We start from the raw sequence: 24,718 nt of genomic DNA on the forward strand, positions 1-24,718 counted from the left end.
TAGAACAGCATACCAGGGTGGAAGCTTTGCAAGGTTCCAAAAGCATGGACTCCCCAGGAGCTCCCCTGAAGAACTGGTTAAAAATGTATCATAGCCCTGCATCTCCTTCCATCCATTTTTGCCTCTGTCTCTTCCCTTCAACAGGTGTTGATCCCAAGAGCACCTCCCAATAAACTGCCTACATTATGATCTCTTTCTCAGCGTCTATGTCCTGCAGGCCCAGGAAGCAAGGTCCAGGGCTACAGCAGTTGAAAAAAGATGCAAGGCACAGTTGGGATAGCACACATTCTTTATTTGGAGGTGGAAGTCGCCCCTCACCAGTCCCATCTTGCTCCCCGAGTCCGTTCATAGGTCTTTTTTATGTGTAGGCCAGACAAAGAAGGCTCATTGCCAACAGGTTACATAAGTGGGCACATGCTCATAAGCAAATGTTTTTGATCTTGAGTACATATTCTGAATCCAAGCGTTCATAACCTTGACTACATACTAAAATATAACTGGCCAGAAGCCTCGGGGAGGGAGCCTAACTATAGCTCTCTTGGGCCTGCTCAACAACCCATCCTTTTAGGATTCCTTGCCAAACAATCTACATGATCGAGGTCTTCAGCAATGATCCTTCAGTGAGGAAGGCAGAGCTCTACATTTACAGGCCACAACAACAGTATAAACTGTAATAACACACAAACAGAAAACAAGCCCCGCCACCTAGGATTACCAAAAACCATTGCCAATTTAATCCCATATTGAAGTGGTAATGAATGCCTTTCTCAGCCATGTCCAATTGCCCATGGATGTAGTCTGGATTCACTAGGGCAGTCCAGCAGCAAAACTCATAGGCACTTTGGTGCACACCCAGCAGGAAGAGGTGTTTATACTCTGGTGTAGGTGTGTGCCCAGTTCACAATGGTATTTGCAAGGACACACCTATAAATAAAAGAACAAAGCAGTTACAGGCACTAGTATGGGTAAATCTTGTCCATCCAGGGGAATACATGCCAGCTTTGAATCCCAGGAAAGCACAGTGGCCACCTGTGGCAGCTTCCCTGGGCAGTGAAACCACACTCATACAGCTTGGTCCTACACTTCAGCAGGCTCTGTGTGTATCAGCACTGGAGAACTCATAATTGGCTAAAGGGAAATAACAAATATTATTGGTAGGATCCAGAGCTTTCACTAGTCACCCACTTTATCACAAGTAGATCATGTTTCAAACCTTTTCTCCATGGGTATAACAGGGTTACCCAACAAAGGTGGAGAGCCTTTATTGTCCAGGACCAAATCTAATCCACAGTTTTCCCTATATTCAATTCTTTGGGAGCAAGCAAAAGAACATCCCTTGTTTCCTAAACCCAGACTTAAGTACAACATCCTTTGTTGTCCCCTGGACCTGTATTAAGACTGCTCTGCAGTGCAACAAAGCCTCCATAGGAGATGATCCCCCTCATTGGGGATGTTCATTCAGGGCTCTCAGAACTACCCACAGATGCTATGCCCACCCCTTCATAGAAAGCGGGTTGCCTGCAACCTTAAGTCCTTGCTTAAGCAGGCCATTGTATCTGTCTATCATGCCTGCAGCCAATGGGTGATATGGGACATGCAGCTTCTGTGGAATCCGTAACTGAGTTGCCTTTGGCTGCACATCTTGACCCATGAAATGGGTGCCTTGATCACTCTCTATTATGGTGGGCTGGCAGGACAAGGTTGTTAACACTGTCAGGGTATGAATCGCAGTGTGCTGATTTGCCTGACAACTGGGCCAGGCAAACAACAAGCCTGTAGACATATTATTATTGTCAGGATGTCCAGTTGGGGTCCAGGTCCTTGATGTCCTGAACAAAGAATTGAGAAACACATGCACAAGTAACAGGCAAAGTACAGATTTATTGAAGGTGATGGTAGCACTCCATTAAATAGAGCATAATGGGCTGAGCAAGAGAGAGGTTCAAGGCCCTATGTCTGAAATTAGTGTCTTATAGTCTGGGCTGTGAGGCATTCTCTTCCCTAAACGGAACTGATTGAAGACCTTACCCCATTTCCTCCCACTTGTTACCCTATGATACCTGATTAGAATATTGTCCAATTTTCCCCATTGGTTACTTTAGAAAAACCTAATTAGAATACTCCCCAATTCACCCCCATTGGTCATTTTAAAATACTGAACTGTATTTTAAATGTGTGGGAATTGTCATGGTAATGGGACTTATGGAAAACAGGGACAGGATTCCTCTCTGTCTTGTCCTCCAGTAGCATCTTTCTAAACCCTGCCTCCATGTCTTGGCATCCTGAACTCCTACCTGAACTCCTACAGTATCAGTTGCTGTCAGGACAAACATGGTCCCCTCTGCAATATAGGGCCAATGTCAAACTGCCATTGTGTGAAGGGGACACATCCATGCATTACCTGGCCATCCATGGCTCCAAGGCATCAGGGTGTGGATACTCCTGAGTACAAACCACACACGCCTGGCAGGCATCTACCAGAACATTCCATGTTAAACCCAGACCCCATTGTTTGACTCCATCCCACATAGTTTTCACACCTGCATGCTGTGGGCAGTGGTGTAACCAAGCCACCAGGTTGGTGGGAGGTACCCACTCTAACCACCACACCCTAGCCAAAGGATCTGTTTCATCATTTCCTGGGCTTTTGGGGCATGCATGGTCAGTAACCTGCCCTATATTCACCTATTCCTGGTGGCCTGGCTTCCAGAGCTCTTGCCACAGAACTTGCCCCCAATACACAACACAACTGTCCTGCATATCACAGTGGGGATACCTCATTTGCTATTGCCATTTAGCTCAGCCCACTGGCTATTTTGTCTTTTACCAATATCAAACCAGACAGTGTCTTCACACAGCCAGCTCTATACAACTGGAGTTATCAGTGCCAAACACTGAACAATATACTCGCCTCATTTCCAAGGTATGGGTTTGTTTATCGTTCACCTACATAGATAACAAACCCTAGAATCTCCTGAGGTCTCTTGTCCCCAGCCAGCTCCTAACACATCTGAGTCGCAAGGTTGTGCAGGGTCAATAACATGAGGCACATAGGATGTCTTACACCCGTGTCAGCTCCTGGCACCCGTAAATCTCACAGGCATAACAATAAAGTGGCCAGGGGCTTTCTTGGCCTTTGTCCAAATTATTTTCACAAGTCCACCAACTCTGCTTGACAGGCAGAACATGGTGAACTTAGTTACCTGGCCCAGCCCTACTGGCAGCTGTCTATTGAGCCAGCAGCTGCTGCTCTTTCATTTTCTGCTTTATCACTGGCTGAGCTTTCAGGTGTTAATCCTCCTCCCCCTCTCCCCTCCTTTTCCTCCTCCCCCTCCCCCCTCCTCCTCAGACTTCATTAGGACTATAGGAGAGGCCTCTGCACTACTATTTTTAAGGTACGGAGATCCTCCTCTAGTGACTGTACTCTGACTTCCAAGGCCTCTTTCTTAACTTAGAACTCCCTCATCTCTCCTAAAGCTGCACAGGTTTTTCTTCCTTTTTTCTTTTCTTTTCTTTTTCTTTTTTTTTTCTTTCAGAGTTATAAGAAACATTCATCCCGAGGGCCATGTGCGTGGCTCCTCAGCCTCTTTCTCCATCCAGTCTATACCGCCACTGCCACCTTTCTCACTGACTGTGGGCCAGTGCCTGGGCTTCACTGCTCAATTCACAGCCCACCTCACCAGGTCCATGTTCATTTGTAGGTCAATCAGAAAAATTCGACCCTCTTGTCCTATTGCATAGTGAGTGCACACTTTCATAGATAGGAGCTAACAGCATGTAAAGCCTTCTCTATGCTCACAGGGAACCCATCCACCATATTCCAACTCTCTACAGAAGTTCATACTAATAGGACCATGGCACAGCTGCGTGGTGTTCACAGGTCCCTCCCCTCCACCTCCATCTAGCAGGGTTGAGGCACCTGTCACTTGCAGAAAATCCCATTGACTAGGCCTGTTGTCCTGTGGCAATTGTGGCTCAGGCCCAGGAAGCAAGGCAGTTGAAAGATTTGAGGCACAGTTGGGATAGCAGACATTCTTTATTTGGAGGCAGTAGTAGATCCTCGCCAGCCCCATTTTGCTCCCTGAGTTCTTCCATGAGCTTTTTTTATGTGCAGGCCAAAGAAGACATATTACCAACAGGTTACATAAGTGGGAACATGCTTACTAGCAAATGTTTATGACCTTGAGTACATACACTGAATCAGGGTGTTCATGACCTTGGATACTACTAAAAACATAGTCTGTTGGAGGCCTCAGTGAGAAGCTTAACTATAGCCACTTTGGGCCTGCCCTACAGCCTATTTGCCAGAAACCCAATTCGCAACAATTGATCACGTCAAGTGTTGTTGATGATGATGATGATGTGGTCTGGTTGTATCTCTCATACACTGCTTGTGGGGTTGTACTTGGTACCACCATTTTAGAGAACTAACAGAAACTTGCTAAAACTGAACATAGGCATACCCTATGATCCAACTGCAATTTCTAGGTATATATAGAACAGATATGCAGATATATGTGCAGATATGTGTAGCAGTACTATTTGCAATAGGCAAAAAAATGGAAATAATCCAACTATCAATGTTACAACTGAAAACTTTTGGAATATTCATACAATAAGAAATAATGTATAAATTCTCTATAGTATGTAAATAACCCATATACCAGAGTAAAATTACTGCTACACATGGTGATATGGATAAATCTTACTAGAATAATGTTGAGTAAAGTGAATCTGACACCAAACTATATACTATTCATATATGTAAGTTGTGAAGTAATTCTATGTATATAAAGTTCAAAACCAGGCAAACCTAATTCAAGCTGATAGAAGTAGAGAGAGTACTTAACTTTGATAGTGACTTGGAAAGGACAAAAGGGGGAGTATTGGTAACATGATTTTTTTCACATTATTTTTCTACTTATTCTTTTTAGACATACATGACAGCAGAGTGTATTTTGACACATTATACATACATAGGTACAACTCAATTCTAATTAGGATCCCATTCTTGTGGTTTTATATGATGTGGAGTTACACTGATTGTGTATTCATATATGAACACAGGAAACTTATGTCTGATTCATTCAACTATCTTTTCTATTCCCAACCCCTCTCTTCCCTTCATTCCCCTTTGTCTAATCCAATTAACTTTTATCCCCCCCTACCACACACACTTATTGTGTATAAGGTCTTCATATCAGAAAGAACATTCAGCCTTTGGTTTTTTGGGATTGACTTATTTCACTTAGCACAATAGTCTCCAATCCCATCCATTTACTGGCAAATGCCATAATTTCACTCTTCTTTATGGGTGAGTAATATTCCATCATGTATATGTGACACATTTTCTTTATCTATTCATCTGTTGAAGGGCACCTAGGTTGGTTCCATAGCTTGACTATTGTGAATTGAGATGCTGTAAACATTGATGTGGCTGCATCACTGTAGTCTGCTGATTTTAAGTCTTTTGGGTATATGCCAAGGAGTGGGATAACTGGGTCAAATGGTGGTTCCATTCCAAGTTTTCTAAGGAATATCCATACTGTTTTCCAGAATGGTTGCACCCATTTGCAGTCCCACCAGCAATGTATGAGTGTACCTTTTTCCCCACATCCTTGCCAACATTTATTTTTGCTTGTATTCTTGATAGTTGCCATTCTGACTGGAGTGAGATGAAATCTCAGTATAGTTTTAATTGCATTTCCCTAATTGTTAGAGATATTGAACATTTTTTCATATATTTTTTGACCATTTGTATTTCTTCTATGAAGTGCCTATTCAGCTCCTTTGCCCATTTATTAATTGGGTTATTTGGCTTTTGGTGTTAAGTTTTTTCAGTTCTTTATGTATCCTGGAAATTAACGTTCTGAGGTACAGGTGGCAAAGATTTTCTCCCATTCTGTAGGCTCTCGTTTTGTATTCTTGATTGTTTCTTTTGCTGTAAAGAAGCTTTTTAGTTAATGTTGTAATTCTTGATGAGTGTGGTTACATGAATTGGGCCAGTTATTTATCTGTTTATTTTTGATACAGGAGATTGAACCCAGGAGCGCTTAACCACTGAGTCACATCCCCACCCTTTTTACATTTTATTTAAAGACAGGGTCTTGCTGAGTTGCTTAGGCCTTTCCAAGTTGCTGAGGATGACTTTGAACTCACGATACTCCTGCCTCAACCTTCTGAGCTGCAGGGATTACAGGTGTGCACCACTGCACCCAGCATTAGACCATCTATTTTAATGTATTAATTATATGCCAATAAAAAGTCTTTATCTTTCAGAAAAAACACACTAAAGTATTAAAGAGTGAAATGATATGATACTCTGGATTTTCTTTAAAAATTCTGAAAAAAATAATTAGGTGTGTGATAAATAGATGAAAGTTTATTATTCTGTTCTCTCTACTTTTTTGTATGTGAATCTTTTTATCGTAAAATTTAAGAGAAAAAACAAACTATTAGTGAATTTTTAGTCTTAGGGTGGAGAAGGCATAAATACCAGGAGTCATAAATGAAAAATATGATGTTGGCTTCAGCCCTCTTAACTCCCTGCCTTCACTATAAAGGCCAAGGAGTGAAATGCTGGCATTGCTCATCCCTGGGCACTGAGCCCATCCACATGACCTAACACTGATGGATGAACAATGGAATCATGGAAAACTTTTTTTAAAATGCTAATACATGGTTTCCACCCCTCTACCCAAAAGACTTTTAGTTAATTGACTCAGGGTATATAGCCTGGCACTAAGAACCAATCATACTCTGTTGGAGTGCATATGCAAAACAAATGAAAATAACAATGAAGTGCCATCCATTTTTTACCTCTTATATTGCTAAAGATTAAAAAGTTAATCAACACCTAATTAATACCAAGCTTTGTTGACAGTTCAAGGATGCAGTCATTCTCCTATACTATTGGTAGAAATATGTTTATATAAAATTGTTTAGAAGAATAATTTGGAAATATCTCTCAAAATTTTCCTGAAAACAAAATCAACACTTGAAAGATAGGAGTAGGCAGAGATGGGCATGGAAATCAAAAAAGGGTCAAATTTAACTAATTCGACTAAATATGGAGAAAAGTATCAAACATTACTAGGGGCATTAATAGAAATAGGAAGTCATGAGGCACTCATTTGGGCAAGTGGATAAATAATTCAATTTGGGATATGTTATGTTTTCTGTTACTTCATGCTGAAGGCAATTTTTCAATCCCTTTAGGTCCAGAATCTAGATCTTAGTACGTGTGTTTATAAAGAAGATTTGTAATTCCATGAAGTTTTAATCAATAGAGAGAAAACAGAAAATGCCACTTATCCTCAGCTACAAGTAGGACCTACTCAAAGGACTACTTGAAATAATAGTGAGAAACTTTTTCTTCTTGCCTAGCCTAGTAGGTTTGTAAAATAACCTACGTTAGCAAAGATGTAAAGAAATGGGTACTGTCATACTGCTGGTGAGACTGTAAATAGTTACAACTTCAGGAAGATGATTTTACATTATTTAACAAAAAACTTTAAAAAAAAGTTAGATCTTTAGATCCAGCAATCCCAATTCTATCTGAAAAAGTATAAGCAAATATTTAGAATTTTTTATTAAAACAATATATACACATAGTATTTTAAATTATTCTAAAAACCATCTAGCCTCTGCTCCATCTCTTACCCATACTTCTTTCTACTCTGCCACTTCCACAAAAGTTTTAGTCGTTATACCTACTATTTTATCTCTTTGAGTTTAAATAATTTGCTCATTCAATCTTTTCTTGATTTATCAATTTATGATATTGCCGCCAGACACAGTGGCACATGCCTGAAATCCCAGCAGTTTGGGAGGCTCAGGCAGGAGGATCATGAGTTCAAAGCCAGACTCAGCAACTTAGTGAGCCCTAAGCAATTCAGTGAGAACCTGTCTCTAAAATAAAACACAAAAAAAGGACTGAGGATGTGGCTCAGTGGTTGAGTGTCCCTGAGTTCAGCCCCCAGTACCCCTCCAAAAAAAGATATTGTCTGTTGACATCCTGTTATGGTAGTTGAGGTTGTAGCTCTTTCAGTCAGTCTCCACCTCTACTTCACTTCCCCACATCCTCTCACTATAGTTTTATCATAATCTTTTTGTGTCACATGGCAGGAATTTTTGGCAAAAACATCATCGGGCAACAATGTTTTGATTAATTTGGTAGTTAATATTTATATAATTATGACAAGTTTTCTAAACATCAAAGGGCTAACAATATTTTATCCAAATCTTGAAACACAAAACTAACAGTTCTATTCCCCCAACTCAGGACTCCCATACCCTCTGTCTCCCCTACCTCCTTTTTTTCTTTTTTATTTATTTAATTTTTTTCCCCTTTGGTACCAGGTACTCAGAGGTACTCAACCACTGAGTCACATCCCCAGCACCTTTTATTTTTTATTTTGAGACAGGGTCTTGCTAAATTGCTGAGGTTGACTTTGAACTTGGGATTCTCATGCTTCAGCCCCTGTCCCATTTTTACTGTGTTGAAAATCTAACCCAGGTCCTACCTTGGCAAGAGCTATATCTCTAGACCCTTTCTGTCCTCTTGACCTAATCAGGACTGGTGTCTCCCTAGGCTTGGGACGTGGTTGTCATTAAAGAATTTCCCTCACCACCTTCTATGTGACTCCCCCATTTCTTGGACCCCATCTTCTTTCTTGGTTTATTCTCACATATTCTTGAAATAGTAATTTCCTAAGAAAGGGTATGTAAAGGTAATATTTTGAGTCTTTGAATCTCTGAAAATGTATATATTTTATTAGTGATTTGGCTGGATATAGAATTCTTAGCTAAACATAATTTCACTTCAGAATGTTGCCCTCTAGAATTCTGTGACACTTGAGAAACCTGAAGTTACTGTTTTCCCACTCTTTCAATATAATCATTTTCTTTTGTTTGGAAGCTTCTGGTCTTTATTCCTAGTGCTCTGCTTCATAATCATGTGCTTTGTTTATTGGGTTGGATATTATGACCTAGAGACCTAGAGTGGCTTTTTTTTTTTTGCTGAGCTGGGGAGCGGACCCACGGCCTTGTGCTTGTGAGGTGAGCACTCTACCAACTGAGCTATCTCCCCAGCTCCCGGAGTGGCTTTTTAAACAAAAATTACACTAACAGGTGATTGTAAAGGTACAGAGCAGTTCTCATACATTATTGATGGGATGCAAAATGGTACAGCCACATTGCAAAACAGTTGGCAGTTTTAATGGAGTTAAATACACATTCACCATATGACCAAATAATTGTACTCCTAGGAATTTACCTAAGAAAAATGAAAGTCTATGTTCATACAAATATCTGAATATGCATGTGTTCATAATATCCTGAACCAGCCAGGCCTTGTGGGACACACCTGTAATCCTAGTGACTCAGGAGACCCAGGCAGGAGGATTCCAAGTTCAAAGCAAATCTCAGAAAATCAGCAAGACCCTGTCTCAAAATTTAAAAAATAAAAGTAATAAAAAGACTGGGGATGTGGCTCAGTGGTCGAGTGCCCCTGGGTACAATTCCCTGTACAACAATATGTTTTTTAAATAATATCCCAAGCCAGGGAATAATCTAAATCTCCCTGTACCTCCATGCCATGAACTCTATCAGCAATGAAAAGAAATTAACTATTGATACATATAACAATATCAAGAGTCTCAAATGCATTATGCTAAGTGAAAAAAGCCAGACTAGAACTATATACTATCTAATTTCATTTATATGACATTCTAGAAAGACAGGAAAAAGATTGATGGTTGCCACTGGGTCAGAGGTGAGGGGATAGGCTAATAAACAGATGGAATGAGGGAATTTCTTGGGTGATGGTACTTTCTGTCCCTTGGTTATGTGATTCTGCACATTTGTCAAACGGTATAATGCTATATACTAAAAAATGCAACTTCTTGTGTATAAATATTTTTAAAGCACAAACATATTTTTAAAAAAAACCCTAAAGACCCTCATGTGTAGAATGCAGAGATAAATCATAAATCTTTTGCACAAGATCTAGTAGGGAAACTAACCACAACAGTATACATCCATATTACACAGCAGAAAATGACTAGTTCTGCATGAAAAGTATAAAAGACTGCTTCTTTTTAAAATTTTTTTTTAGTTGTAGATAGACACAATTAGCTTTATTTATTTTTATGTAGTGCTGAGGATCAAACCCAGTGCCTCACATGCACTAGGCAAGTGCTCTACCACTGAGGCATAACCCCAGCCTAGACCACTTTTTCTTGGTAGTGAGGTCAGAGATTGCTGCCAGGATTAAACTGCATTTTGAAGAGTCAACTTTGATCATGGAAAGGTGGGAAGAGTCCAGGGAAAGCAATCCAACCAAAGGAGAAAAACACAACAAAACAAAATGAAACTTAAGAGAATTTTTCTTATAAATAATACAGAAATAGGGGAAATCACTATAAACATATCAGCTATTATCCATCAGCATCATCATTTATTATTTGTATGTTAGCTGACGGATCAGTCACTTTGTTCAACATGCTAATTTGCTTATAGCCTTATTTATTCTAAAGCCATTACATTCTTCCAGCAGAATCTTGAGTGTTAGCCCAAAAAAGATCTTGGGTTCTAATCACCTGAAAATTAATTATGCGAATTTGTCATTAAATGCTAAAATGTGTGATTACTCAGTTAAAATCAAATCTTAAGCTGGGCATGGTGGTGCATGCCTGTAATCCCAGCAACTCAGGAGGATGAAGCAGGAGGATCACAAGTTCAAAGCCAGACTCAGCAACTTAGTGAGGCCCTAAGCAACTTAAAGAGACCCTGTCTCTAAATAAAATATAAAAAAAGGGCTGGGGATGTGAGTCAGTAGTTAAGCACCCCTGGGTTCAATCCCAGTACCAAAAACAAAACAAAACAGGACAAAAAAACAAAAAACCATATATCTTATGTCAGTTTTTTTCTCCATGACCTCTTTGTCATTGTAAATAATAAAATGCCACATTAAATCATATTTCTCTGTTATTCGCATTAATATTAAAATTTATTTTAAATTATCTTATTCCTGTATTGTTCAACCAGATAAAATGGAAGAACAAATCAATTTTCATGAGCCTTCTGTAATTGCAATCTTCAATACCTCAATCATACCCCTTAATACTCTTTCTCTTTTTGCAGGCTAAATAATCACTTAGAGTCAGTTGCTGCAGTGAAACTTGAAACCTGATCTTTGAGGAAGCCTGCAATCTAGCAGAAAACAAGGCACACCAGAATCTTCTGCTTCAATTGCATGTTAAGGAGTCCAGTCTCTTTTTAAAAATACTCTTACACTTGTAGTTAGTTTAGTTCTACAATATAATTAATTCCTTAAACAACTTTGCAAAGTTTTTTTTTTTTTTTTAAGAATATTATACATTCCTACCTACCCACAACTGCTAGATGGTTCACTATGGTCTTACAATATAATGCTGCTTCACCATAATTTATGGGAAATGACATGTGTGGGTTAAAGGAATTTTCTAGTGACAATTTTATCTTTTGATCTCATTGCATGATTCAGAATTCTGAGTTGTTTCATTTCTGAAAATCATGCTGTTATTGAGAACAGGACATGGGTGGCTAGTTGCTGTTTCGATACTATTTTGTTGCCATTATCAATTGTCTTTATGCTAAGAGCAAATCCTTCCTTGCTCTTCTTCTCCCATCCCCACCTTAAATGTGTGTGTAACTGAAGATGCTAATTAATGACCACTGATTAGGTTCTAGTTAATTTGGGGCTTTACTGTCAGATCAGATAACCTCTGCTCTAAAAACACCTGGAATAAATTCCCTTATTATTCTTCTCACTAGTCCTTCTACACTGAAAAAAAAAAAAAAAAAAAAAGAAAGAAAGAAAGAGTGCACAAAGTCATATTTCCCAACTACTTGTGAAAACATTGTTAACAGCTATCACAGGTGCCTCTCTTCTTAAATTTGCCAACTTGATATTTAGTAGTTTTGAATGTACCAGATCCCTTTGATTATCAAAAGAGAACACAGGGACTGGGGTTATGCCTCAGTGGTAGAGCACTTGCCTAGCGCATGTGAGGCACTGAGTTTGATCCTCAGTACCACATAAAAATAAATAAATAAAAATAACGGTGTCCACTTACAACTAAAAAATATTAAAAAAAAAAAGAGAGAGAGAGAACAAAGCCTACAGGATATGAAGGAGGAAGGCAAATCTAATAATGATTTCACAGTCCTAGGCCCTAGTCAGTGGGACAAATGGATGGTGTACCAAAAAGGTACCACTGCCACCATTAGTTCATTCAGCAGTTTTTTTTTAAAGTCAACCATATGCAGATAACCATACTATAGTCCAATAGTCCAATATGGAAACTAAGAAGCCCACTAGTAGCTTGAACAGAACCATTATGTCATAAATGCCATGTTCATGGTTCAGGAGATAAATGACATGACATTTCAGAGGAGGAAGATGTCACTTTTGCTTACATGATAAGAGAACATTTCCTAAAAGAGATGACATTTGAGATTGAAGAGGGGATAAGATTTTAGCAGGCAGAGTTGTTGGAATGCAGCAAAAATAAAGAGATAGGAAAGCCCAGGTCTGCTCAGGGCTGTGAAGAAAGAAAGGTAAACATCTACAGAAAGGCAGATAAAATATCCAATTAGGGTATCCAACCTAGGGTTTAACATGTATTCCAAATAAATGAACACTTTTGACCAAAGTAGTGGTCAGGAGCCCAGGTTTAGCATCATATTTGAGCCTGAATCCTGATTCCATTTACCAAGTGTGATCTAAGCAAGTCACTCTGCTTTGCCTTACCTCTCCAAGCTTCAGGTTGAGCGTCTCTATCTCACAGGTGTTATCACAATTAAAAGTGACTGGAAAAAAAAAAAAAAAGTGACTGGAACATATAGCACTCACTCATTCAGAAAACATTCATTGACCCTCCACCGTGTATGCCCCAGACACTGAACTTTGTACTGGTGATACAGAGATAAAGGCAAAAGCCCTGCCCTCAAGGAACCCATGGTTAAAACAGGCAAGTACACAGAAAATCACAATACAGTATAAGTGAGCTAAGGGTCAGAGGAGCTTAATAACTCCAATCAGGGAAGGGGATGGTAAAGAAATCCTACCAGAGGAGGTAGACCCAGATGCATCTGAAAGGAGACATAAAGGTAGGTAGAAACAAAACTTATTTTCCAAGGTCTGATTTTTAAAAATTGTTTATTTTTTAAAATTATATATTATTTTTATAAAATTATATATATTTTTAGTTGTTGATGGATCTTTATTCATTTATTTATATGTGGTGCTGAGAATCAAACTCAGTGCCTCCACATGCTAGATAAGTGCTTCCACCACTGAGCCACAACCCCAGCCCAAGTTCTGATTTTCAAAACAACTTAATCCTTATGATACATTGTAGTTTGCAACAGAAACAAACATTTAAAACTCCAAGGATTTTTGTTGTTATTGTTATTTTTCATTCATTGATTGATTATTTGGGGGCTACTTCAAGTTCAGAAAAATAGGAGTGAAGTAGGGAGAGTATTGACTGAAAAAGAGAAGAGCTTTGCACTTATAATAGCAGTGCGGGAGGTGAGCAAATCAAATCCGTAATACGGTATGTAAGGAATTAAAGGGAAATGGCAAATCTGGGTTCTCACTCGCAGGAGACCTGTTAGAGACATTTCTTGTGTGTTCAGCTCACATTTATTCCTTCTTCTAAAATGGGGCCACAGTTTTGTTTTGCTTCTGAAGAATCATCTTTCTCCATTCTAATTTTTTTGTGTTCTGATGCAATTGACCCCATTTGATTTTGACTTCAGGGCCTGGCTGTGATTCAGAGCTGGCCAATTAGGGCCTCACATTGATCCAGGTGACTGAATCAGGAATCTATGTATGACCCAGTCAGAACCAGTGAGAAGCAATCTGGGACTTTGCTGAGCTTGTAAGATAAGTATGCCTTGGCTTCTACTGGTTTGAATATGGGAAGTTATAGATGAGGAGCTCACTTGAAAACTGAGACTGAAGCCACCCAGTGGAAGAAAACAGGAATCCCTACAGGAGACTATAAAGCCCATGAATACAGGAAGCTTGGTTTTATTCTTAAATCTTTTTTATTGACACATCACTCACTCACATAGAGAAAAGATATGCACAGTACAGATGTTTGGGTCAAAAGTCATCATTAAGTGATAATCCATTTATTATCACCAAGATGAAAAAATATTACCCTCTTGACTCCCTCCCAATCACCATACTCTGTCCTCTGAACTATTAACAACATAGTTTTGACAGTTTTTGAATTTATGTAAATGTGTATCTGGCTTCTGTCACTCAACATTATTGTAAATGTCTTGGTGAACTTATACTTGCATTTTTATTGGCTATATTCCTAAAAGGAGAATCGATAGATCATAGAGTATCTGTAGATTTAGCTTTAGATGACACTGTCAAGTTATTTTCCAAAGTGTACTAATTTACTCTTCTACTCTAATCTATATTTGTTGCTCCTCATTCTAGGCAACATTTGGTATTTTCAGTCTTTTAAATGTGGATGTGCAGTGTATCATGTTGCATTTGCCTAATTATGAATGAGACTGAATACCTTTTCATGTTTACTGGCAATATGTATATCCTTTTTCATGAAGTGCCTATTTGAGTGTCTGGAGAATTTTTTATTGAATCACCCATTTTTTCTTTTTTGATTTGTAGGAGGTCTTAATACTTTTATCTTCTGAAATATTTAATGTATAAATCCTTTTTAGCTGCATGTGATGCAAATAACTTCCCCCACTCTGTGGCTTGCCTTTCCATTCTCTTAATGCTGTCATTTGATGAACAAATATTCCTAATTTTAATGCATTCAAATGCACCCAACTTTTCCCTTATGGTGGTTATTTTGTGTCCTAGAGTAAAATATTCCTTCTATGTTATCATCTATAAGTTTCATTATTTTCCCTTTAACATTTAGGTCTACAATTCATACGGACTTAATTTTTTTTTTGTGCAGAGTATAAAGTAGGGATCAAGTTTTATGAGTCATCACTATTTATTTGAAAAGACCAATACTTTTTTACTGCTCTGCAGTCATGTTTTTCATAAATCAAGTGTTTATACATTCATGGGTATGTTTCAAAACTCTCTATTGTCTTTGATGAGTCTATTTGCCTATCTTCATATTAACACTTTTTTATGTTAATACCATGCCATATTATATTGTAGTTTTATAAGAAAATTTGATGACAAGTAATCTTCCCACCTTTTAAGAAGAGCATTGTGGCTATTTTTGACTGCATGCATTTTCATGTACATTTTAGAATCAGGTTGCAGTTGTCCCCACACACATACACACAAAACCAGATGGGACTTTCAGTGGGATTGCATTGAGCCTATAGATTTATTTGGGGAGAGTAACCTATTTATAGCACTGACACTTTCAATCCATAAACACAGCATACATATCCATTTACTTAGATTGTCTTCAATTTCTTGTTCTATGGTTTCTATATAAAGGAATCTTGCACTCTTTCATTGGGTTTATTTTATAGGTATTTAGTATTTTTTGTAATTGTAACTGGCAACTTAAAGTTTTTAAAATTTTTTGTTGCTAGTAAATTAAAAAATTAAATTTTTGTATGTTGATTTTATGTATTATTGTTCTATTGCTGCGTAGCAAATTATCACAAACTTAGTATCTTAAAGAACACAAATTTATTCTCTCAGTTTCTAGGAGTCAGTAGTATGGGAACAGATTACCTCTGTCAGATATCTGCTCAGAATCTCACTGAACTGAAATCAAGGTGTCAGGAGTGACTGTGATCTAATCTTGGGCTCAGAATCCTCTTCCAAAGCTCACTGGTTATTGGTGCAATTTGAGACCTTACAGTTGTAGAACTGAGGTTCCTCTTTCATGTTGGTTATCATTTGGCACCTATAAGCCAGGAATTGAGCCTTTGCAAAAACAGACCATGCTGAAACACTGATCTCAGACTTTCAGCCTTTAGAACGATGAAAAATAAATTTCTATTGTTTAAGTCACTCATATTATGGTAGTTTGTTATGGCAGCTCAAGCTGAGACATTTGTCTACAACTCTTAGTTTTTGCTGACACCACTTTGGTCTAACATCTAGACCACTTGGATACTCTTAACTGCTGGTGCCACAATTTCTCATGGTCACCCTCATTGATTCATTCTCCACAGAGTGGTCTAATTGATCTTTTAAAAAACATGCTCGTGACATCTTGCCCAAAGCCCTATTATATCTTATAATAAAGTTCAAACTTCAATATGATCTAAAGCTCCCCTGTGGTCTGGTTTGGGTCTACTTGTCTCCTTACATGCTGGTCACACTTGTCCTTTCCCTGTTCCCTCTGCTCACCGAGCTCCCTCATGCCTCAAAACCACTTTCTGGGAGTGGTTTCCTCTGCCTGGGACTCTGTATCACTACTACCCTCTTCCCTTGCCAACTGTTCTTTCTTCAATTTAAATGCTGCTTCTTTGGGCAAGTGTTCTCCATTCACCTACATGAAATTACACTCATCCTTAGAAGCTTTCATCACTGTTACCTTTCCATGACACATATCCTACGGCTGTCAAACAATTCCTATAATTGTTTTAATGTCTCTCATCTCAGTTTGTGAGTTCCCTAGGAACATGAACTGAATCAGTCTTGCTTACAGCTGGTATGTAGGACCCAGAAAGTCCTTGATAAATATTCATCAGATATTCTGGATTTCTATTTGAGAATGAGAATGTGTGCCAGAGGGGTAAGGAATACTACTGCAGGAACGTTTTTTCTAACTCTTCATTATGATAAGAGATTTAGAGTCAGAATCAGAATGCTGATTCCACTATTAAGAGGAATCATGATTTTGACAAAAATTTGCCTTATTCTGGGGGTAAGTAGTGAGTGATTGAAGTAGTCTCTAAGACACTGGGGCAAAAATCAGATATTTTTAGGAAGACAGTAAAGAATAAGTTGGTCAGAGCAGAGAGCATTTCCCTCTCAGATGCCATTAGCCAGAGATATGTGCTGACATCCTGGAATGGAAGCAGCACTCATTGGCACGAAGCAGTGAGCCAACTTAATCATAAAGACAAAGCCATTTATACAAGCTTTTTGTTTGCTCACTGATTTGATATATGCTTCTTATAGAGATTTGTGGGGGGAAAATCCTGACAGTAGTCTGACCTTCCATTTGTTATAGATATAGAAATACTTAGGCTTTATAAATGTGTCTCTTAAGCTCATTTTACCTCTTTTTTTAAAAAATATTTTTAGTTATAGACAGACACAATACGTTTATTTATTTTTATGTGGTACTGAAAATTGAACTCAGTGCCTCACATGTACTAGGCAAGTGCTTCACCACTGAACTACAACCCCAGCCTCTCATTTTATCTTTTTTTTTAAATTTTGCTATGCATACTGATTTGCAAAATAAGTTGAGATAAACTTAGAAGAATAGAAATAGGCTTTTACATATTTATAAAGGAGAAATTCATGAAAATAAGCTATACATTTTCTAAAAAACTGGATTCTTGCAACCAAATATGGGAACTGTCACTTGGATTTGAGAACTAGTAAAGAGGACTTAAAATACCAAATTAATCTACATCATTATTTCCTGAGTTATTAAATCCTTGTTAGCAAGCAAAATCTTCCCTACAAGATTTTTTTTTAACAAATGATGAGATGCTTCATATATCACATTTTATTGAAAGTCCTAACTTTTCCTTGGGAGTTGGGAAAGGACCCTGATAATTTTTGGAGTCAAATAATGTGAATGTTCACCAAATATAGTTTTCTACTTTTTCAGTAATTTGTTGAGGTAGCATTCTCTCAGTGGAGTGTGGGACAAAGAACACCGGACCAAAAGTCCTTAAACCTGGTTTCTGATTGGAAATTGACTTTTTTTTATTTTAATTTTTTGTAGTTGTAGATAGACAGAATGCCCTTATTTTATTTGTTTATTTTTATGTGGCACTGAGGACTGAACCCAGTGCCTTAGATGTGCGAGACAAGCGCTCTGTCACTGAGCTACAAGCCCCAGCCCCCTGGAAATTGACATTGAAATGTTATTTTTCTCAGCCTTTTGGACCTTCTTTTACTCAACTATTCCAAAAGTCTGATTTCAATGTTCTCCTTCTTTTATTATTTTTATATTATATAGAGCCTTAAAAGCTAATAAATGAAAGTATAGAAGAGAAATATGTGGTTCTAAATCTAAAGTTAGATTTTTGGAAGTAAGACTTCCAAATTGAAATGCGATTCAGATTGAGAGCTTGTTGTTGTTGTTGTTGATTTATTTACTATAGCTCAGGAATTCACAGAAGTAAAAAAATAAGAATAGAAAATGCAGATATTTTATTGCTTGGTGGAGCAGGAACCCAAATGATTAGTAGCTTGAGAATTAAATGATCTTTATAACACATTTAGGTATCCCAGGAAAGTCATTATGTAATTGCAATTCATTGTTATACTAATCTTTTATTTGAATATGTTGTGAAGTTTTCCTGGTTTCACAATGCTCAGTATTGTTTTGTCTATTTTGCTTGTAAAATATTCCCACACTGTTTGATATTTTTTCTCTATTTACACTTAAATAGTGGAGTAAGAATTTGTATTCATACTGCTTAGGAAGTTCTTTCTGAGCAATGACAGGTGTTAAGTCACATATACCATAGCAATCAGGTATAAAGGGGTTCTTGTGGAAATCCCTTGAGAGGCTTTAACTTTCCTTGTTTTTTTTTTTTGGGTGCTGGGGATCGAACCCAGGGCCTTATGCTTACAAGGCAAGCACTCTATCGACTGAGCTATCTCCCCAGCCCTTTAACTTTCCTTGGATACCTAAATGCATATAATTCTCAGGCCACTGATCAGATTAGTTCCAATTCCACTCTATATTTTGTTTTTCTGGAAAGGTATGGCTTTTAAATTATTCATAATTTTCTTAGAGAAATTTTATATGAATTTTCCTTTTTCTAGAGAAGTTTTAAGTGAAAAAATTTGTTTCTATAAATGTTTGACTCTTCTGTCTTGACAGTTCTACTTATAGAATTGCATATTTTAAAAATAATTTCAAGTGGTTATTACATCAAATATTCCAATTGTATATAGAGTGTTTGCCTAGCATGCCCTGGGTTTGGTTCCCTGTACTGAAAAGACTATCATCTTTATCACAAATCTTATGAATGAATAGTGATTTGTCAAAATCTTGAGCCCTATAATATCATTAGCAAGTTGTTTTCAAGTCACTAGACTAATCTATGGAAGAAAGTAGTTTATATTCAGAAGAGCCAGTATGTCTTTATTGTTTATTCATTATTTCAGGCAGTATTTATTGAGCATCTTGCATCAAGCATGGTCCAGGTGTTGGGGGTAAAGTGTTAAACATAAGAAAACAACTCCCTACCTTGGTGTGCATTCATATGGGGAAAGACAGACAATAAGTATGTAATACACCGTGGGTGAGATAATAATAAAAAACTAAGGTGTAAAGCATACAAAGCATGGTGCTGCAATGAGAAATATGGGTGTCAAAAATGCCTCACCAAGAAGGTGAGGTGGAGGCTGGGGTTGTAGGTCAGTGGTAGAGCACTTGCCTAGTACCTGTGAGGCACTGGGTTTGATCCTTAGCACCACATAAAAATAAATAAATAAAATAAAGTATCGTATCATCTAAACTAAAAAAAAAAATTAATAAAAACAAATAAAAAAAAAAAGAAGAAGGTGAGGTAGTTTTTTTTGTTGTTGTTGTTGTAGGGGATTGAACCCAGGGCCTTGGGCAGGATCAGCAAGTGCTCTGCTACATCCCAGTAACCCCTTACCCCATCCACCCCTGCTTTTTTTTTTTTTTTTTTTTTTTAAAGACAAACTCTCCCTAGACTACCCAGGCCATTCTTGAACTTGCAATCCTGTCTCAACCTCCCAAGTAGCTGGGATTACAGGTGTGTACCTCAACTACATCAAGCAGAAGGTGAAATTTGAATAAAGACCAGAAGGGATTAACCATGTGGATATCTGCGGGGGTGGTGGATGAGATATAAGGCAGAAAGATGAGCAAATGCAAATACTCTTAGGCAAGAGCATGCCTGGCATGTCCCAGGAAGAGTGAGGAGCCCAATGTAACCTAGTAGCAGAGTGGAAAATGGAGGAACAGGAGATGCAGCCAGAGAGGTACCAGAGAGGTAAAAAGTGAGATGGGAGCTTCTGAAAGATTTTAAGCAGAGAAATTACATGATATGACTTAAGTTTTAACAGGATCGAGCTATTGTGTTAACAATAGACAGGTAAACTGGGCATGGTGGGGGACACCTGTAAACCCAGAGACTCAGAGAGTTCAAAGCCAGTCTCAGCAAAAGCAAGGTGCTAAGCAACTCAGTGAGACCCTGTCTCTAAATAAAATACCAAATAGGGCTGGGGATATGGCTCAGTGATCGAGTGCCCCTGAGTTCAATCCCTGGTACTGCCTTGCCGCAAAAAAAATCGCTGGTACTCCCCCAACCCGACCACCCCCCACCCCCACCCCCCCAAAAAAGAATAGACTGGTAAGGGACAAAGGCAGAAACAGAAAGGGGATGTGTTACGAGTTTTTGCAATAATCCAGGCAAGTAGAATCATTGCACTGCACAACTCCAGGAAGCACCATTCACCCTACCTTTTCTGTGAATGGTGCTTCCTGCAATGAGCAGAGTTAATTATAACCCAACAGCTGCAGTTAAGAGTCCCTGCAGGCAAGATGACTTGGTTCAGGGTGGTACTATATGAGAGGTGAGAAGTGTTTACTTTAGATATATTTTGCAGGTAGAACTAATAGGATTTGCTGACCCATTAGATGTGGTATATGAAAGAGTCAAGAAGGATTTCATCAAGGTCATCCATTAATTTCTTAAATTATTTATATTTTTTAAACCAAAAACATTTAATAAAGAGGATTAATTAATATTTATTTCTAATTCAATAAGCATTATCAAAAGTCTGTTATGTACTATATTGTTCCAGATTCCATAGGGAATCTTTTAAAAAGTACAATGGCAACAATAACAGAAAATCCTATCCTGGAAATATTTATAATTTAGTTTGTTAGAGAAAGTCTTCATAGATCAAAGAACTAAATACTGTGAAAAGCAACATAAAGCAAAAATATGATAATGATTAGCAAAATGATATATAAATAATTCTCTAGGGAAATGGTCCAATTTTATTTTATTTTTAAATACTGAGGCTTAAACCCAGAGACACTTTACCTCTGAGCTACATTCCCAGTCCTTTTTTTTTTTTTTTTAAACTTTTGAGACAGGTTCTCACTAAATTGCTGAAGTTCTCATTAAGTTGTGGAGGCTGGTCTACCAACCTGGGAACCTCCTCCCTCAGCCTCCCTGGGATTAAACCCAGGTTTTTTAGTATGCTAGGCAACCACTCTACCACTAAGCCACATCCTCACTCCTTCTGAGAACTTAAGATCTTGTGGTTTCATATGCCTTACTTCACCCACTTCATTCATAGCTATATCTCTCCACTTCCTATTTCATTGGGTTTGCTAATATAGCCTTTCTAATAGTAATGAGATAGTAAAGATTATAATAGTGATTATGATCATTACCACTTAAGTACTATGAGTTAGGTGCTAAGCTATGGCATTTAAGTAAATTTTAAACATAATCCTCACAGCTCTCCTATCAAGTGGGTACTATCATATCCATAAAGAACTCAGCTTTCGAGAGCTGAAGTAACATGCCCAAGGTTACTTAGCTAGAAAGAGGCAGAGCTGGGATGCAACCCAGAGCTCAGGAATAATATTATGCCATAACATGTTCTTTTGTAGCTTATGCATACTGAATATGATTGAGGGAAAAAGTAAAGTTAATCAGCAATGTTTTCTAAATTCTCAAGGACTCTATGTCTAATAATTATCTTTCTGATGTTATGGATTTATCATTTTATTAATTTTGCCAACCTCAAGTTGAACATGACATTTACAATAATATCAGTCTTGCTTTGTCATTGTTATTGCTATTCTGTTTTGTTTTTTATTTTAGGCTTTTTGTGGTGCTAAAGATCTAACCCAGGGCCTTGTGTTTGCTAGGCAAAAGCTGTACTACTGAGCCACACCTCCATCCCTCAGTCTTGTTTTAAAAGGTATTGAATCTAGAGTTGTGGGTTTTTAAAAAAATTTTTAGTTGTTGATGGACACAATACCTTTATTTTATTTATTTATGTGGTTCCGAGGATCAAACCCAGTGCCTCATGCATGCAAGGTAAGTGCTGTACCACTGAACTGCAACCCAAGCCCATAGAGCTGGTTTTGAATGACCTTCAACACCATTGTATAACACACACACACACACACACACACACACACACACACACACACATACACCAACCCTGGACACAGAATAAATAAGAAGTTAAGAGGTTTGAAATGCTAATGGGGACTTCTAATGGATCAAGACCAAAATAAAAGAAAACAGGAAAGGGTTGGGGGGCCTGTAGGAGAAAAAAACTAACAAGTGCTTATTGAGCATTTCATGTTATCAGTTATTACTCTATTATGAGCCTTATTTTACATGGGAGAAAAATAAAGCATAAAGAGGTTATTTCCTCAGTGGGCACGGTAGCACTCATCTGTAAGGCAGGAGAATTGCAAGTTCCAAACCAGCCTCAGTAATTTACTAAGGAGGCTAAGGCAGGAGAATTGCAAGTTCCAAACCAGCCTCAGTAATTTACTAAGAAGACCCTAAGCAACTTATTGAGACCTTGCTTTAGAATAAAAAATGAAAAGAACTGGGGATATGGTTCAGTGGTAAAGTACCTGTGGGTTCAACCCCTGGTACCAAACAGGCGGGGAGAGGTTATTGCCTTTATTCACAGATAAAGAAACTAAAAGTGAAGGACTGATGGGTGGGGTAGCACACACCTGTAATCCCAGCGGTGGCAGAGGCTGAGGCAGGAGGATTGTGAATTCAAAGTCAGTCTCAGCAATTTATCAAGGCCCTAAGCAACTCAGCAAGACCCTCTCTCTAATAAAATACAAAAATGGGCTGGAGAATGTGGCTCAAGTTGTTAAGTGCCTCTGGGGGTTAATCCCTGGTACCAAAAAAAAAAAAAGAGTGAAAGACTAAGATAATCAAAGTCACATAGCTAGAGTATCAGAGTTGAGTTGAAATCCAAGGTTAGCCAAAAACCTGTGACATTAGTCATTGCAGGTAATAGACAAAATTGAGCATAGCCCCCCACAATTCCTACCTCGTGGTGTTCGCACATTTGTATAATCCCCTCTCCCTGGTGTTCGCACATTTGTATAATCCCCTCTCCCTGAGTTTGAGTGAAATTTATAATCTGCACAGACTAAGGCAAAGATGAAAGGATATCACTGTTTGGCTAGCAGATTTAGAGATGTTGGAAACACTCCTCATTGGGTTGCTGAAGAAGTAGCTATGTTGGAAAGACCCATAGGGCATGTGCCTGCAGGTGGCCTCTAGGAGCTGAGGGCAACCTCTGGCTCCTAAGAAGCCAGGACTTTCAGACCTACAAATGAAAGAAAATAAATTATGCCAATAATCCGGGTGAACTTGGAAGGAGATTCTTCCCCAGTCAAGCTTTCAGATGGGAGTATACTTTTGACTGTTGCTTTTGCTTTGTTTTTCTTTGCAGTGCTGGGGATTGAACCCAGGGCCTCACACCCAGGGCCCCACATATGCTAGGCAAGCTCTCTACTGCTGAGTCACATCCCCAGCCCTTGACTGGGCCTGAATTACAAACTTGTGAGATTTTAGACCCAACACAGGCTAAATTATGCTTACACTACTGACTCACAGAAACTGTAACATAATAAATGTGTTGTTTTAAATTGCTAAGTTAGTAGCAATTTGTACATACCAACAGAAAACTAATACACCATTCTACCTTGATTTTCCCTATGTTTGAAGTACAGTAAATTCTTAGTAAATGGTAGTTCCTATTATTATGATAATCAAACAGAAATTTGGCAATATCAGAGTCAAAGAGAAAGAAATTTCAGAGTTAAATAATTGCTTCCAAAGCAATCAAGCAGCTCATGTAGAAGAGAGAAACAGATGGCATATTGAAAACAGAATTATTGAGTGTATTGTTATCAACTGAAATATTTTAGAATTCCCAGTAGTGCTTATAGCCACATTTAGTTTTAATATCTTACACTATACTAAATGTAAACTGGAAAGTTCCATCTTAAGATAGTCCTACATTATATATAAGGGAACATCAAAACATAGTTTCATGTTAATCATACTGTTACAAATTATGTTTTAAAACATTGTATCATTTAAAAATAGCTTAAATATGATAGATAAAACAATTCAAGACATTGAATCAAAAAACCAAACCCTAATGAAACAACTATCAGCATAAAACTTTTAGTTCATGAATACATGTAGATTTTGCTTACCAAAGATTATGTATACTAAATGTATAAAATAATTATACGTATTTGGCTGAGGAATAGGTTAGAGAACTTGAATGAGTTTCCATCTGATAGATTCAAGGTTTGTTGTGAAAAAAAGAGGGGCTAGTACTTACTAAATTTAGATCTTACTAAATTACAAAATGATTTTTCTATTTGTTCTTTGTATCAGTACCTTCTTTGTCCTCTGTATTTACACTGGCACATGGTTATATAGTTTCATCAGTAGTTTCTGTCAAATGAATCATTAAAAATGGTAGTGTTAAAAAAAATGGCAGTGTTTGGGC

At 37.9% G+C, this 24,718-nt stretch overlaps 1 long non-coding RNA gene across 1 annotated transcript in view; it reads right to left on the reverse strand.

Moving 5' to 3' along the window:
• Positions 1–305: 305 nt before the first annotated feature.
• The window catches only part of LOC124962979 (uncharacterized), a 35,369-nt gene continuing 10,956 nt past the window's right edge, over positions 306–24,718 (reverse strand). The window contains exons 2-3 of the long non-coding RNA XR_007104624.1: positions 12,797–12,855; positions 306–924 (exon numbers count right to left, since the gene is read on the reverse strand). This is a non-coding gene — a long non-coding RNA (uncharacterized LOC124962979). The remainder of the gene's footprint in view (positions 925–12,796; positions 12,856–24,718) is intronic.

Source organism: Sciurus carolinensis, chromosome 13 (assembly GCF_902686445.1).
Source record: "Sciurus carolinensis chromosome 13, mSciCar1.2, whole genome shotgun sequence".
Lineage (NCBI taxonomy): Eukaryota > Metazoa > Chordata > Mammalia > Rodentia > Sciuridae > Sciurus > Sciurus carolinensis.